This window comes from Mauremys mutica, chromosome 3 (genome assembly GCF_020497125.1).
Source record: "Mauremys mutica isolate MM-2020 ecotype Southern chromosome 3, ASM2049712v1, whole genome shotgun sequence".
Taxonomy (NCBI): Eukaryota; Metazoa; Chordata; order Testudines; family Geoemydidae; genus Mauremys; species Mauremys mutica.
In genome coordinates, this window is record NC_059074.1 from 131335804 (window position 1) to 131349511 (window position 13708).

General features: G+C 44.3%; 1 long non-coding RNA gene across 1 annotated transcript in view; it reads right to left on the reverse strand.

Moving 5' to 3' along the window:
- Positions 1–13708, reverse strand: part of LOC123367026 — a 119535-nt gene that overhangs the window by 13982 nt on the left and 91845 nt on the right. Inside the window, exon 2 of the long non-coding RNA XR_006578267.1 lies at positions 4920–5117. This is a non-coding gene — a long non-coding RNA (uncharacterized LOC123367026). The remainder of the gene's footprint in view (positions 1–4919; positions 5118–13708) is intronic.

Below are 13708 nucleotides of genomic sequence, written 5' to 3' on the forward strand. Positions count from 1 at the left end.
TTATACTCATTCACAATCCTCCCACTAAATTAAATCACTGTAAGCATGCCGGAGACTCAAACCTTAAAGAATTCAGTTTGGTTCTCTTCCTTACCTTCAAGCTACTAACTGGGAATACATAAATCAAAGGTTACACACAGGGATGGCTCTATGTATTTTGCCACCCCAAGCACGGCAAGCAGGCGGCTTTTGGCAGTGCGCCTGCGGGCGGTCTGCTGATCACGCAGATTCGGCAGCATGCCTGTGGGAGGTCTTCCGGTGCCGCGCCATCGGCGTCCCCGCCGCCGAATTGCCGCCGAAGCTGCGGGACCGGCGGACCTCCCACAGGCGCACCGCCGAAAACCGCCTGCCTGTTGCCCTCACAGCGACTGGCAGGCTGTCCCCCGCGGCTTGCCGCCCCAGGCACGCGCTTGCTGCGCTGGTGCCTGGAGCCGCCCCTCGTTACACACTACTACAGCACAGTGAAAAGTCCTACAGTGTGACGTAGCGTACTGTGCTGTAGCAGTGTCCACATGGCAAGTAACTGTGTGGCACACGGGTGCTCTGTAGATTCACACCCTGGCTTGCTGCCCCTTAACTCACCATGTAGACAGGCTCTAAATCAGAAAGCTCAAATTTCGACTATTTACACTCAATGCACAGAGAAATAAATGAATATATTTGAACAATAAATGCTTTGGAAGAGATTGTGATCCACTCCCAGATGTGACATGGGCTCGAATACAGGGTAAATTAATCAGATACATTGATCCTTGTGAATTATTGACTCAGGTCTGATCTACTTGATTAAGTTGGTTTCCTCTGTGTGAGACACTGCGTCTGAAACTGTAAAGAGAAGAACAATCCAGAATCGTACAACACTTACACAGCTCTGTCCTGCACTTGTCAGAGCAGCCATTGTTTGATCAATCTACCCTTGGTTATTTTCATTAAAGAGAAGGAAAAGGTGGAAGGAACACACTGTTTCGTACTGAGGTACGTGGCTTGTTGTTTCTTATTTTCCACAATGAACTAGTGACTGCAACTAGTCTCTCTGCATTAATCCTGCTGTAGATAAGAAATGTCTCCCTTTTCCATGCCCTTCCACGCCTCCCTCCACTGAATGTACCCTCTATCTGTATTGAATTTATGGCACCACTTGACATTTTATCTCCTGCACTGCCAGTGGCATGCTCTGATATAGAATTGCTGCACCTCTGCATTAATACTCCCTGGTTATGACAATACAGTGCACAGGGAGCAGAAAGGCATCCTCGGCCTTCTTGTGTTGTCTGTATTGTGTACACTTATTATCATGAATTGGAAATGTAGTATTGATTGGATCTCCTCAAATATCATTGCTTAATAACCCCATTAAATATAAAGTAGAACTTATGTAGTGGAAGAAATGGAGGACTGATAGTGTCTCCTGCAAGACAAATTAATCATTGTGTGTTTGTAATTAATGTCTACTCCTCTGCAATTTTAATTCACAAAAGAATCTAGCTTTTTAGAGTCATCTCAACAGGAGATGTATGGGGTGGGTGGGCGGGCAGGCAATTGTTCAGAGATTTCTTTAGTTACTTTCCATGTAAACTGGAAACAGTGTCTGCTTCTCTATAGCAAAGAATGGGGAAAGGCTTCAGATTTTGCTTCTAAGGCTATTAATGGTTACTGAGCCATTTGTTATAGGAGGTGATTTTCAACTCTAGAGAATAAGAGCAAGATCGATAGAAAAAAGAAAACAGTCATGACCTTCTGATATGGACTGTCTTCCTAAACTATCTAAAGAATTAGTCGATGTCTCATGCTCAAATATTTCAGTAGCCCTCTTGGGTCTGAGCCTCACTTATTCTGTGCCTTCAGGCTGAAATTCACTCCTGGTCAGAGGGCCAGCAAAAGGCATATGCACCACTTCAAGTCAGCAAAGGCCTTCAATATATAACTTACACATGTCTTTAGTGGTGCACAAACCTTTGAGCACAGGATTGAATTTCATTCTAGGATTAGGAACTTCAATATTCTCATGTAGTTATTTAATTTTCTCTCTATATATCATTTTGATTCTGCTTTCCCTTTTTGATCTCCATAGGTAGCACTATCCCTCTGCCATATACCCAAGCAAGGTCCTGCTATAACTGATAGGCACATCACATGCAAAATTTACTGGGTTGCAACATCCCATGCCTCAGGGATGCATACGCAGAAATTGCATCAACATGGAAAGCACAGAGCCCCGATACTACAGAGCTAGTTTATTTTGGTCAATGTTTACAGAAAATCTGATATTCTGAGAAGGGAGGAATCACATGGGAAGTTAGTCACTTTCCAGCGATAGTTTAATTCACTTTTCATGATTTATGCCTTCTGTGGAAGACAGAGGATACTGGGCTTGATGGACTTCTTGTCATTAAAAGAATGACGTCTTTGGTTCATATCAAACTTTGTTATGGTAGAAAAACAATGAATACTGACAAAAATATTCAACACTGAACAACTAGACAGTCATATAGTACTAAGACAATTTAATATGAAGGGAGTGTGTTCTAATGATTAGAGCAGGGGAGTAAGAGTCAAGGATATCTTGATTGTATTTCTGGCTCTACAACAGACTTACTGAATGACTGTGGGCAAGCCGGTAAACTTTTTCTGTGCCTTAGTTTACCTATATTGAAAATCACTATAATAGCTGCATTCCAGGGATGCTGTGAGGCTTAGCTGATGTTAAAGGGCTTTATAGCACTCACGTTTACAAAAGCAAAAACTGGGTTTGTCCTCATTGGACGACAGAGCCTCTGGCCCTGTAACCTGCTGCTCAATTCCAAACTATCTGTCCATCTATTTAGAGGTGTTTATACTGCTGTGCATCGCTGGGCTCTCTGAGCAAAACAGATCAGCAATAGTGAATTCCCGAGTCCTAACAGTCTCTAACTCTAACAGTCCTAAAATGCTCTTTGCTCAGGCCAAGTGGGTTGCACCGAGTTTTCTATTCAGCCTCTTTTTAACTAATGCTAGAATTGAATCTGAGTGCCTCTTGCTTTTTGCCAAATGAGCTGTTGGTCTGTACGTATTCCAGCCTACTTACCGCATGCATTCTGCACCTCACAGAGATACAGGATAACTTTTCTGAAAGTCTCTCTCAAAAACAACACGGTGCCTCAGATCAAAGAAAGAGCCTGTAATAGGGCTTGTAGGCATCATCCACAGGCTGGCAGGGAAGAAGTTAATCACGGGTCAGGTGCCTGCCCTGAGTTCAGGATATTGTAAGGTAGTGCTAGGCTCAGCCAGCTACATGTAATAAATAATTCATGCCCCTCCCCAACACCCCAATCACATGCTAAAGAGGGGTGTGCTGTAGGCAAGTGGAAGCTGCATCTGGCAGTGAGTCAGAATTTAGAGAAATATTGGTATAGCAGGAGTTAGTATCAGTTAGGGACAAAGACGTCAGCTCACTCTTCCCTTCCTTGGATGTAATGGCAGCATTGTAATAAGGAGCTCCTGGGAATCCCTTCCAGCACATCACTGGGCAAAAAAGACCCTTTAATTCTAATCCAGGGGATGATCGATCCCCCTAATAGTGCAGTACTTCTGCTGCAGGACTTCAGTGCAATGTCAGCATCAGGTATAAATCCAAACTTTAGTGTAAAACAAACTCATGCCCCAGCCAAGAAGTGATTGTGTTACCAGTGAATCACAGTGTAATAGTGATGCAACTAACATGCAATGCCTTTTGAAGGAGGACAGTAGAACTTTTATTACAGCTGATATGCAGGAATGTAAGAACCCCCTTGAAGCAGAACCCCGGCTGAGTGTAAAGTGCACTGAATTCCAGCAGGTGCCATTCACATCAATTAGTTCAGAAAGTGGGTCAGCCTTCCTGCTGCCTTATCCACTTGCTGATTGCCTGAAGCTGACTTCCTGCTATTCAGACCATCTGCTGACTCCTTTCTGTTGCCCTGTCCACTTCTTCAGAATTTTCCTTGCCAGATCTACCATTTTCCCCACTAAGCGACTTAAAACTAGGTTGTTTACACTGAAGAGCTTTGAACTAAAACAGAGGAGAGGAAGTCAATATTCAGGCTAGTAAAGAACAACAGAGTGTATGCTCCAAAGATTTTAGAAACACTGCCAAAGATGGGGATTGTTTTCTTACCTTGCGCGCATGCACACACCCACACGCACGCACACACCCACACAGTAATGGTGCCAATTCAGCTATTTATTGGGGTGGGGGAAATCCAGTTCCCTCCTGGTCTAGCAGGGACCCTGTTCCAGGCCCTACTCATCCCCCACCCCTCCTGTAGGGACCCTGGGCCTCCTTTGGGCAGGAAGTCTCACCTCTTTTTCACCCACACACTTTATGAGTCGGTGCCACCAGGAGTCAAGTTCTTGGTGGGCTCCCTGTGCTCTGTCATACAGGAACAGACTCCATATGTACAAAGTCACACCACCATTCGGCCTGGCTGCCCCTCTCATCTGGATGAAGGGGTGGCCAGGCCAAATTTGAGCGGTTTTGTGACCCCATGCAGTAGGTTGCAATTTCACTCAGTGAAATTTGGCCTGGCTGCTCCGCTGTCTGTAGAGAGGGACGGCCAGGTCAAATTTCATTGGCATTACGACCACATAGCCAGAGCGACTCGGGAACACTCCGGCAGCAGCAGTACTGATTTAGTATAGGACCACTGCTTAAAAGTGGTCAGGCCACGGCCCCCTAGATCCACGGCCTATGGAACGTGGAACAAGCGCAAACACCTTGGGAGGGGGAGGCATTTGTCCCCTAACCCTCTTTAATTGATGCCACTGACAGGCCAAGCTTTGACCAAAACCACCCTTTTCCCACAAAAAGCCTGGTAAACCTACAGTCCTGTCAGCCAAAAACCTGGCAAACACATAGAGCAAATTTCAGAGTGTGTCATGACCTGCCATGTCCTGGCCCCTACCTTTAATTTGCAGCTTCCAGTAATCCTTCAAAACATTTCGGTGGAGTGGACACCATGTTATGGAAGGTCACCTTAGATCTGGAATGGTCCCCAGTGAAAGGCTTCTGGTCTGATGGTATAATATTGATGCAAGACTTTATTTCAGTGTTATGCCCCCCAAATTCCTCTTCCTGTGGCGATATAGATATCTCCTGATTGCTGAAATTAAACAAAGACAGATGCCTGCTTAGAATTCTTGTGCCTGCAGCCAGTAAATGTATTTCATCACTATGGCTGCACAAACCAATGTCATCTAGAGAAATGTGTTCTCTCAGAATAAAAGAATTAAGAAATATGGAGCAATTTTACCACCTCTAATGGAGTCACAACTGAGCTATTTGAGGAAAGATGGGCCAAATGGGATGAACGGATGAAAAAACCATAATAATAGATACTCTTACTGTAACTCAGATCCTATACTGCCTCAACTCTGTTATATTCCAGTATCTGTCACCTTCTCCTTTGATATTTATGTAAGAAAACATTTATCTATCATTCATAAAAATTATGAACTAAAATGTCATTTGTAATTGGAATGCATAGTTGAGCATAGGCAACATGGAAATAAGAAAGGCACAGTTTAGCTTCAGACAGGTTTGAGAACCCACGCCTTTAAAGGCGTGAATAAAACATGGCTGTTCGGAGTCAGCTCAGACACTACAAAAGTCCTGCAAATTTCCCCATGAGTTCAACACTCTTTTAATCTTACTAGGCTGTCGATGCCAGGCAAGACTTTTCAAAGAATGCAATTTAGTGTGGTTGATTTCACAGATCCCTTGATGCAGGCTCTCACAAGACCCTGGGGTCCACCACACTTTTACAGTGATGGCACTGTAGTTATTGCATTGGCTGAAAAAAATAATATCTGAGATTTATATAGTGCCTTTCATCTAGAAAAGCTGCGTATATTTCACTCCCCACAGAAACAGAGTCACCTCTAATGTGGAAGAACAGGAGTTGTTCTCTGGTAGTGACACTACACATCAGTTTTTAAAGGAGAAGTGAAGAATATAGTCCCCATTGGTAACAATATGGGATAGGGTGGACTAAGACAGGCAGAAGGTTGCTGGAATGTGATTTGGAAAGGCAAGGTAACATCTTTCCCTTAAACACAAAGAAATAGACACACATTTCTCTCACCAGCACTTCCAGGAAAGAGAGGCCATGTATTTTAGTTTGGACAAGCCATTCCAGATGACTTGCCTTTATTGCAAGAACCCTTTCAGCTCACCTCAGTGAAGCTGCTGCCTGTATTACACAATAGTATGACTCCTTCCTCCTGCCACACATCCTACATTTATAGGATAAGGGTCTGTCTCCTTTGTGTAATGTGATAGGCTGAAACACATGCCATCCTCTCTCTTTAATCGGCAATTTCCTAAGCCTTTCATTAAAATTAGCATAATTCCACCTGAGAATTAGGAATTACAGAAGTTTTTGTACAGGTTTTGAATTGGCCCAACTTCCTGGACTTCAGTGAAGTTATTGATTGAGGGCATGGCTAGATGTAGAGTGCTTTGAGTTAAACCAGCCTTCGCAGAGCGCAGTAGGGAAAGTGCTGCAGTCTGTCCACACTGCCAGCTACCAGCACACTGGCGTGGCCACATTAGCAGCTTTTGCACCAGCCACAGAGAGCAGTGCATTGTGGTAGCTATCCCAGCATGCAAGTGGCTGCAACATGCTTTTTAAATGAGGGAGGTGGAGTGTGACAGGGAGTGTGTTGTGTGTATGTGGTGGGAGAGAGAGTGGGTTTCTGGGGGGCTGAGAGCATGTGAGCATGCTGTCTTGTAAGTTCAGACAGCAGCAGACCTCCCCCTTTCCCCCAGCCTCTCTCTCTCACACAGTAATGGTTGCTTTGTCTTGGAGCAGATAAGCATGCCGGCTGTCAAACGGCGCTTTCAAAGGGCATATCCAAAACAATGACAAGAGTGGCCACTTGACATAAGGGGATTATGGGACGTTTCTGGAGGCTGATCAGCGAGCGTAATGCAACACCTCGTTCACACCGATGCTGCGGCGCTCCAGCAGGGGCACATCAAATGTTATTCTACTCGCCGAGGTGGAGTACCAGCAGTGCTCTAGCATGGAGTCAGAGCACTCTACATGCCTTGCCAGTGTGGACGAGGAGTGATCTAGTGCACCCAGGGCTCCTTTATTGCGCTGTAACTCGCAAGTCTAGCCAAGCCCTAAGCCTGTAGCTACGAAAACAAAAACGTGAAGAGTGAGGGAAATTTAATGGAGAGGGGAGGGTATGAAGTAGGGAGGCATTTAGGGGTCATCTGACAAATTTGGAAACGCCAGGTGCAATGCCCTGCAGTGTAGGACATTTTAGACTGTAGATTAAAAACCACATTTAGATTAAGACCTGTGACTGGTACCAATATAAGGGCCTGATTCTCCCATCTCACACCTAGAATAGCTATTTCCACCTATTGTAAAGCATGTGCAGAACGTTACCGTTATGATTCACTAGCAGCTCACCCACACTTTGCTCAGGTGTAAACAACAACTCACAAGATGGGGAAGTGGAGAATCATGCCCCCAAATGGTTTGTTTTATTAATCAAAATAGCCAGGGTTAATTTTGCATTTACAACATTGTTTAGATAGCACAGGGAGCAAGAACATTTAGCTCAATTGCTTCCTTTGTGTCCATCTCAAGAACCAGAAAGATGCACTGATCCTTGATGTATTTTCAGACCCAGTCAGTGAGACAAATGACATGCATGTGCCAGACAGGTGAACCAACCGCACATGATTCCAAAACAAAACAAAAAAAATCCTAGTGCCAGTAATCCAGCTCAGAGTGAAAATAAAGATGACTATTCCTACCCTTACAGCCGTTATCAGTGCTGTACAACTGAGAAGAAAGGCAGGGAGCTTACACTGTACACTGTGACAGATACCAAGAGACCAGAGTGCTTAGATTTATTGCAAACATATCCATGGACAAATGTGAACTCCAGTTCACACAGAGATCGGGATGGGGCTATCTGGATGAGAGCATGATTACGAAGATAATCAGGGCTGGGGACTCCACAATACACACCTTAGTGAGCAAAAGGTCTCTGATTTACCTGCAGGCTCTTTTCCTTCTTCACCTTTTCTCAGTGCTTTGGTACTATCCATTTCCATCTGCATTTCTCAGACCCCTCTCCCCCTCCCTGTTCCCCTCCCCACCTATTTTATCACTACAGAGGCTAATTAACCAATTCCAAGAAAGTAATTAGTGGATAAAATAAGCCGTTTACTTTTTGAAAATGTAAATCCAGAGATTCCTGTACAGAAATTGCTGCGAGATGAGCACAGTCCAGCAGGTGAAATGGCACTTTACAGCTGTCCCCATTGTACATTGGCTATTAGGCCTGTATACTGTTTTGTTTTTTAAATCATCCAGTTCCAATGCAGCACTGTGATTCTAAATGATCATCTGGTGCCAAGGTTATGTAGTGCTCTGTCTTTATGACAGAGAGAGTGAGAGAAGGGCTGGGCTGGGCTGAGCAGCTTGATGGGGAGAAAAAGTAAGATGAAAGGCAAGGTGCTGGGTTTCTCCCAAGTCTTATTTTCTTGCCTTACAATGCTACACAGAGGCGCAGTCAAAACAAAATAATAATGAAGTTAAAAAAAAATCTGTGGCTTCCTGCTGTTGCCTCTCTCTGTGTTGTTCAGGATGTATGTTCCTCAGAGTCATCTGCTAACATTTGTCAATATAGCTCAGGAAATCATTAAGGGCTTTTACACCTCCACCCTAAACAGAAATCCAGAGCTTCTTGCTGTTAATGTTGCTATGGACCTAGATTTCCAAAGAAATCCAGGCTAAAGACCAGGACCCACTGCCATTCACACACCACCCGTTAAGTTATGGGAGCCTGCTCTCCATCAGGCAGCTCCTGAAGCCAGAACTTCTGACCTCTCTAGCTTGTCTTACTAGTTCTGCTGACAGAGTTGATGCCATGTGGCAGATGTATTCTTGAGATTCCAGAGTTCCTTATTTATGACGCAAGCAATTATGAGACCAACCTGGTGGCAAACAATCAAACTGCATTATGCTCTGTCCCCAACATCAAGAGGGAGATTGGTATTGACACATGCAGGTCTCAGACATGCTCTGAGACAGGTATTATTGAGTGCTGCTCTGAGGGGATGTTGGCTCCAAGTGAACCAACCCACCCAGAATTGTCTTGGCTCAAGCTAAAAAGTTGGTGTAATGATGCTGGTTCTGGCAGGACCCAACTGAGCGTGCCAATTCAGGACAAATTGCTTAAAGCAGGGCAGTTACAGCCCAAGGCTGGGGTTTTTCCATCTCTAAGGCAAACCAAACCAGCCAAAGAGGACTTTGGTCTCACCCCACTGGCTAACCACAAGTCACACAAGCAATTCCCTTAGACACTCCAGTTCCCCAGTATCACCACCAGTGCCACTCATTATGGGGACAAATGGTTATGAAAACCAATACCCCGGTAAAAGAAAAAAAGGTTCTTCTGATCCCAAAGGACCAAGCCCCAGACCCAGGTCAATATACAAATCAGATCTTACCCACAAATCACGCTGTCGCCAATCCTTTAGAATCTAAAATCTAAACATTTATTCATAAAAGAAAAAAAGATATAGATGAGAGCTAGAATTGGTTAAATGGACTCAATTACATACAGTAATAGCGAAGTTCTTAGTTCAGGCTTATAGCAGTGATAGAATAAACTGCAGGTTCAAATCAAGTCTCTGGAGTACATCCTCAGCTGGGATGGGTCATCAGTCCTTTATGTAGAGCTTCCATTTGTAGCAAAGTCCTTCCAGAGGTAAGAAGCAGGATTGAAGACCAGATGGAGATGAGGCATTAGCCTTTTATAGTCTTTTCAAGGCATAAGAACACCTCTTTGTTCTTACTGTGGAAAATTACAGCAAAATGGAGTCTGGAGTCACATGGGGAAGTCCCTGCATACTTTGCTGAGTCACAAGGCATATCTGCCTTCTCTCAATGGGTCGATTGTATAGCTGATGGTCCTTAATGGGCCATCAAGCAGGCTAGGCAGAGCTGACACCAACTTGTCTGGGGTGTCACCCAGAAGCATAGCATAAGTTTGAAATACAGACAGTATAGAGCCAATATTCATAACTTCAACTACAAAATGATACACACATATAGACAGCATAATTATAACCCGTAAACCATAACCTTGTCCTAGACACCTTATTTAACCCCCTGTATACAAGATTTGGTGCAACTACAGGACCTTGGTTGCAACCATGTTCTATATGGTCCCAGTTTAAGTCAATAACGTGACAGCTGGAGTGGACACTGCACGGGGCAAAGACCAAGAAAGCAAGAACAATTAACTCCTGACAGCATGATTTATTTGAGCCATTGACCAATTCACTAGCCACAGTGTCTCCACACACTCCTAGCTATGTAAGTCTGCAGAAGTTCATTTTCTAATAGCAACACATTTGACTTCTGTATTAATAGAAGCACATGCTGCTTGGTAAGCAACTTAGGACTTTCAAAGCTAACCTTGCCAATTCAAGCCAGGCTGCTGTTTTTGTTTTCCAGGATCCAAATGCTCTGTGTAAGTGGTTCATCAATGTAGCAGCAGTGTACCAATTTAGGGATCAATTGCTCTGACTGTGGCTGCGCTGGTGCAGAAGCAATCAGGTCAGATTTCTCCATAGGTTGATGCCTTGGAGAATTGTTGCTACTCTCTCTGTTAGGAAATGTTGAGTGCAGTCAAGGAGCTGAAGTTGAGGCTGCCACTGCTAGTGCTGTATCTGAGGCTGCAGAAGATTCTACTGTCTGATTTGCCCCTTCTGGCCTGTCTGTGTAAAGTAAAGTGCTTGAGGCTATCAAGTTACAGTCCCTCTCTCTCTTCTGTCAATCCATGTGAAACCTGTACTGTATGAACTAAGGATTACTGTGTGTGGCTAGCATGCAATGTGGGGTTTGGAACACCCTATTTGACTGGGTATTACTGAGCAACTGCTCAGTCATTTTCTGCATGAGAGTGCTGGCAAGTCCATGTGTGTTTTTCACATACACTTAATGGACCTAGCGCAGGGGTTCTCAAACTCAGAGGTCGTGAGGTTATTACATGGGGGGTCGCAAGCTGTCAACCTCCACCCCAATCCCGCTTTGCCTCCAGCATTTATAATGGTGTTAAATATATAAAAAAGTGTTTTTAATGTCTAAGTGGGGGGGGGGGGAAATCACACTCAGAGGTTGGCTTTGTGAAAGGGGGTCACCAGTCAAAAAAAGTTTGAGAACCCCCGATGTAGTAGTTGTTTTGCAAGAGTCATTATTCCAGGAGGTTTATGACTCAGTAGCCATAGATAGGGAGGTAGATTCAAATGGATTGAGGATGATGAGCAACTGTTCTATCATATTCGCTGAAGAGGGGATTAGGTTAATGTCACCAAGAATGCTTTCTGAGCAGTGTTCTGCATGTAACATTAAGCTTTAGACATCAGTTCACTCTGCAGGAGATATTAAGCTGTGAATACCAATGTTGTATATGGTGGATACAGCATGAATCCCTGATTAGAAACATATTCATGTCCACATAGTTGCAGCCATGATGGCAGACTGACTCATGTATTGCAGAAATAAGAAAAATGTAGTAACCATTATATAACATATTCAACATAACGGCTTAAGAAACTATAACTGCAAAGTCACATAATTGAGTCAACACTCTGCTCAATACATTCAAATATATCACAATCACCTAGTCTACGTGGATATATTTCCCCTCACTGCCTCCCTCCCACCAATGTCATTTTTCTATGTATTGTAATGATCCCTGCAGACAGCACCTCCACCATTAGATGCAGGGGCAGCTCCAGGCCCCAGCATGCCAAGCGAATGCTTGGGGCGGCAAGCCGCGGGGAGCGCTCTGCCGGCGCCAGGAGGGCGGCAGGCAGGCTGCCTCCGGCGGTTTGCCTGCAGAGGGGCCGCCGAAGCCACGGCTTCGGCAGACCCTCCGCAGGCAAACCGCCGAAGGCAGCCTGCCTGCCGTGCTTGGGGGCGGCAAAATCCCTAGAGCGGCCCCTGATTAGATGGTACTGTATCTTTATTTTAGGGCTAAGTTGTTGTCTTGTTTTGATATTATTTGTCTTGGTTGGAAGGACAGGGCAGGAGAAGGTTAAATCCCATCTATATGTCTGGAATTGTTACTTGCAGCATCCCAAAAGTCCTTTGATCTCTGTAAGCAAGTATTACAGTATTTTCAGATCACAGATTTATTGCTGTGTTCCTAGTACCTCTGTATTTAGTTTCTGGTCAGTAGCTAATTAGAATTTACTTCAAAACTCAGTAGGCGTCTCTGTACTAGAGTCTTCATCTCAGATAATTGTGGTACCACAGCTGTCCATGACTGAAATGAGAGAACATCTCATTTCTGGGAAATAACAACCATCTCAGACTTTAAAGGTAATAACCATTCAGACTGTTTTTGGATAGGCCATTAATGGTGGCGAGTCCACCGCCTCTATGGTCCATTGGGTCAATAATCTGAAAATTAATGAGAATTTACTTAATGATTCATAACTGCATTTTTTATACTACTGAACAAATGTTAGTCCCAGCAAGATACTGTGAACCAAATCTTACCTCTAGCTCTTTCATGGTACTGAGCCAGCCAGAGCAATGGGGCCTGTCTGGACTTCATTGCCACAGAGCCTGATTAGGGCAAAATCCCTTTCCCTCACGGCCATCTCAACTGGTGCATGGTGGAATAGCTCCACTGACGTCAACAGATCAATGCCAATTTACACCAGTAAAGGAGCTCGCCCAGAGACTCTACCCTGCCAAGCACAAAGAGGCCTCCCAGCTCTCTGGGAAATGGGTTCATCTGTGTGGCCGTCAGCCAGCTGGGGGAAATCTGAATGGGCCGGTCAGTCCAATACAATGATCCTAATGACAGCAATGGGATGGAGCAGGTGGAGGAGCAATGCCTGACCTGTCTTCCAGCAGGCAGGGAGTGCACTCTTGTCATGTATTTATGGTGGAGTAACAAGGTGGGTCTGGACAATGAAGGCCAAGTTGCCAAAAGGAATACAGGGAGCTCAATAAGAGCAGCAATTTGTTAATCCACCATAGAGAATACTGTGCTTCGAAGCAGGGAGAGCACCACACCCATGGGTCATAGGATTGGGTCGTACCCCAAAATGAAGCATTTTTCTGGTTATGTTGCAACATGCAGCAGGAACCAGGATCATGTTCCTGCTGCATGTTGGGATTTCTGGACATGTTAGAGTAAAGGGCTTTATTAGAGCCCATTCGAATAGTTCACAAAATGGCCTTTAACAGGACATGTGGAGAGCCCTACAATAGTCAAATGCATCGTGCCACTGTCCAGGTGAGGGTTCAGCTTCCTTTCCCCCCACACGCAGAACTAACGTGAGAATTTAAGATTTATAAACAAAACATTACTTCCCACCATGGACTAACTGATTTGCCTATTTTTAGTTTGTTTTTTTTATGAAACAAATTAGTTAGTTATTAGCAAACTAGTTGATATTCTGACCCATTTCACTCACATTCAGTACAGAAAAATTGCTCTTTCCTGAAAATGTTTTTATATTTATGAATACAAAGAAGTACAGTCCAGGAACTCACCGAGTTTTGTTCTGTCTGGCTTGACTTTAGTCTCTGTGCTAAATTCATAGATTCACATAAAAATGGAAGAAAATGAATACAAAATCCAGATCAAAGAAATACCAAGCTGAGGGTGAAATATTCAATGCTGGGCTCCAGCCATA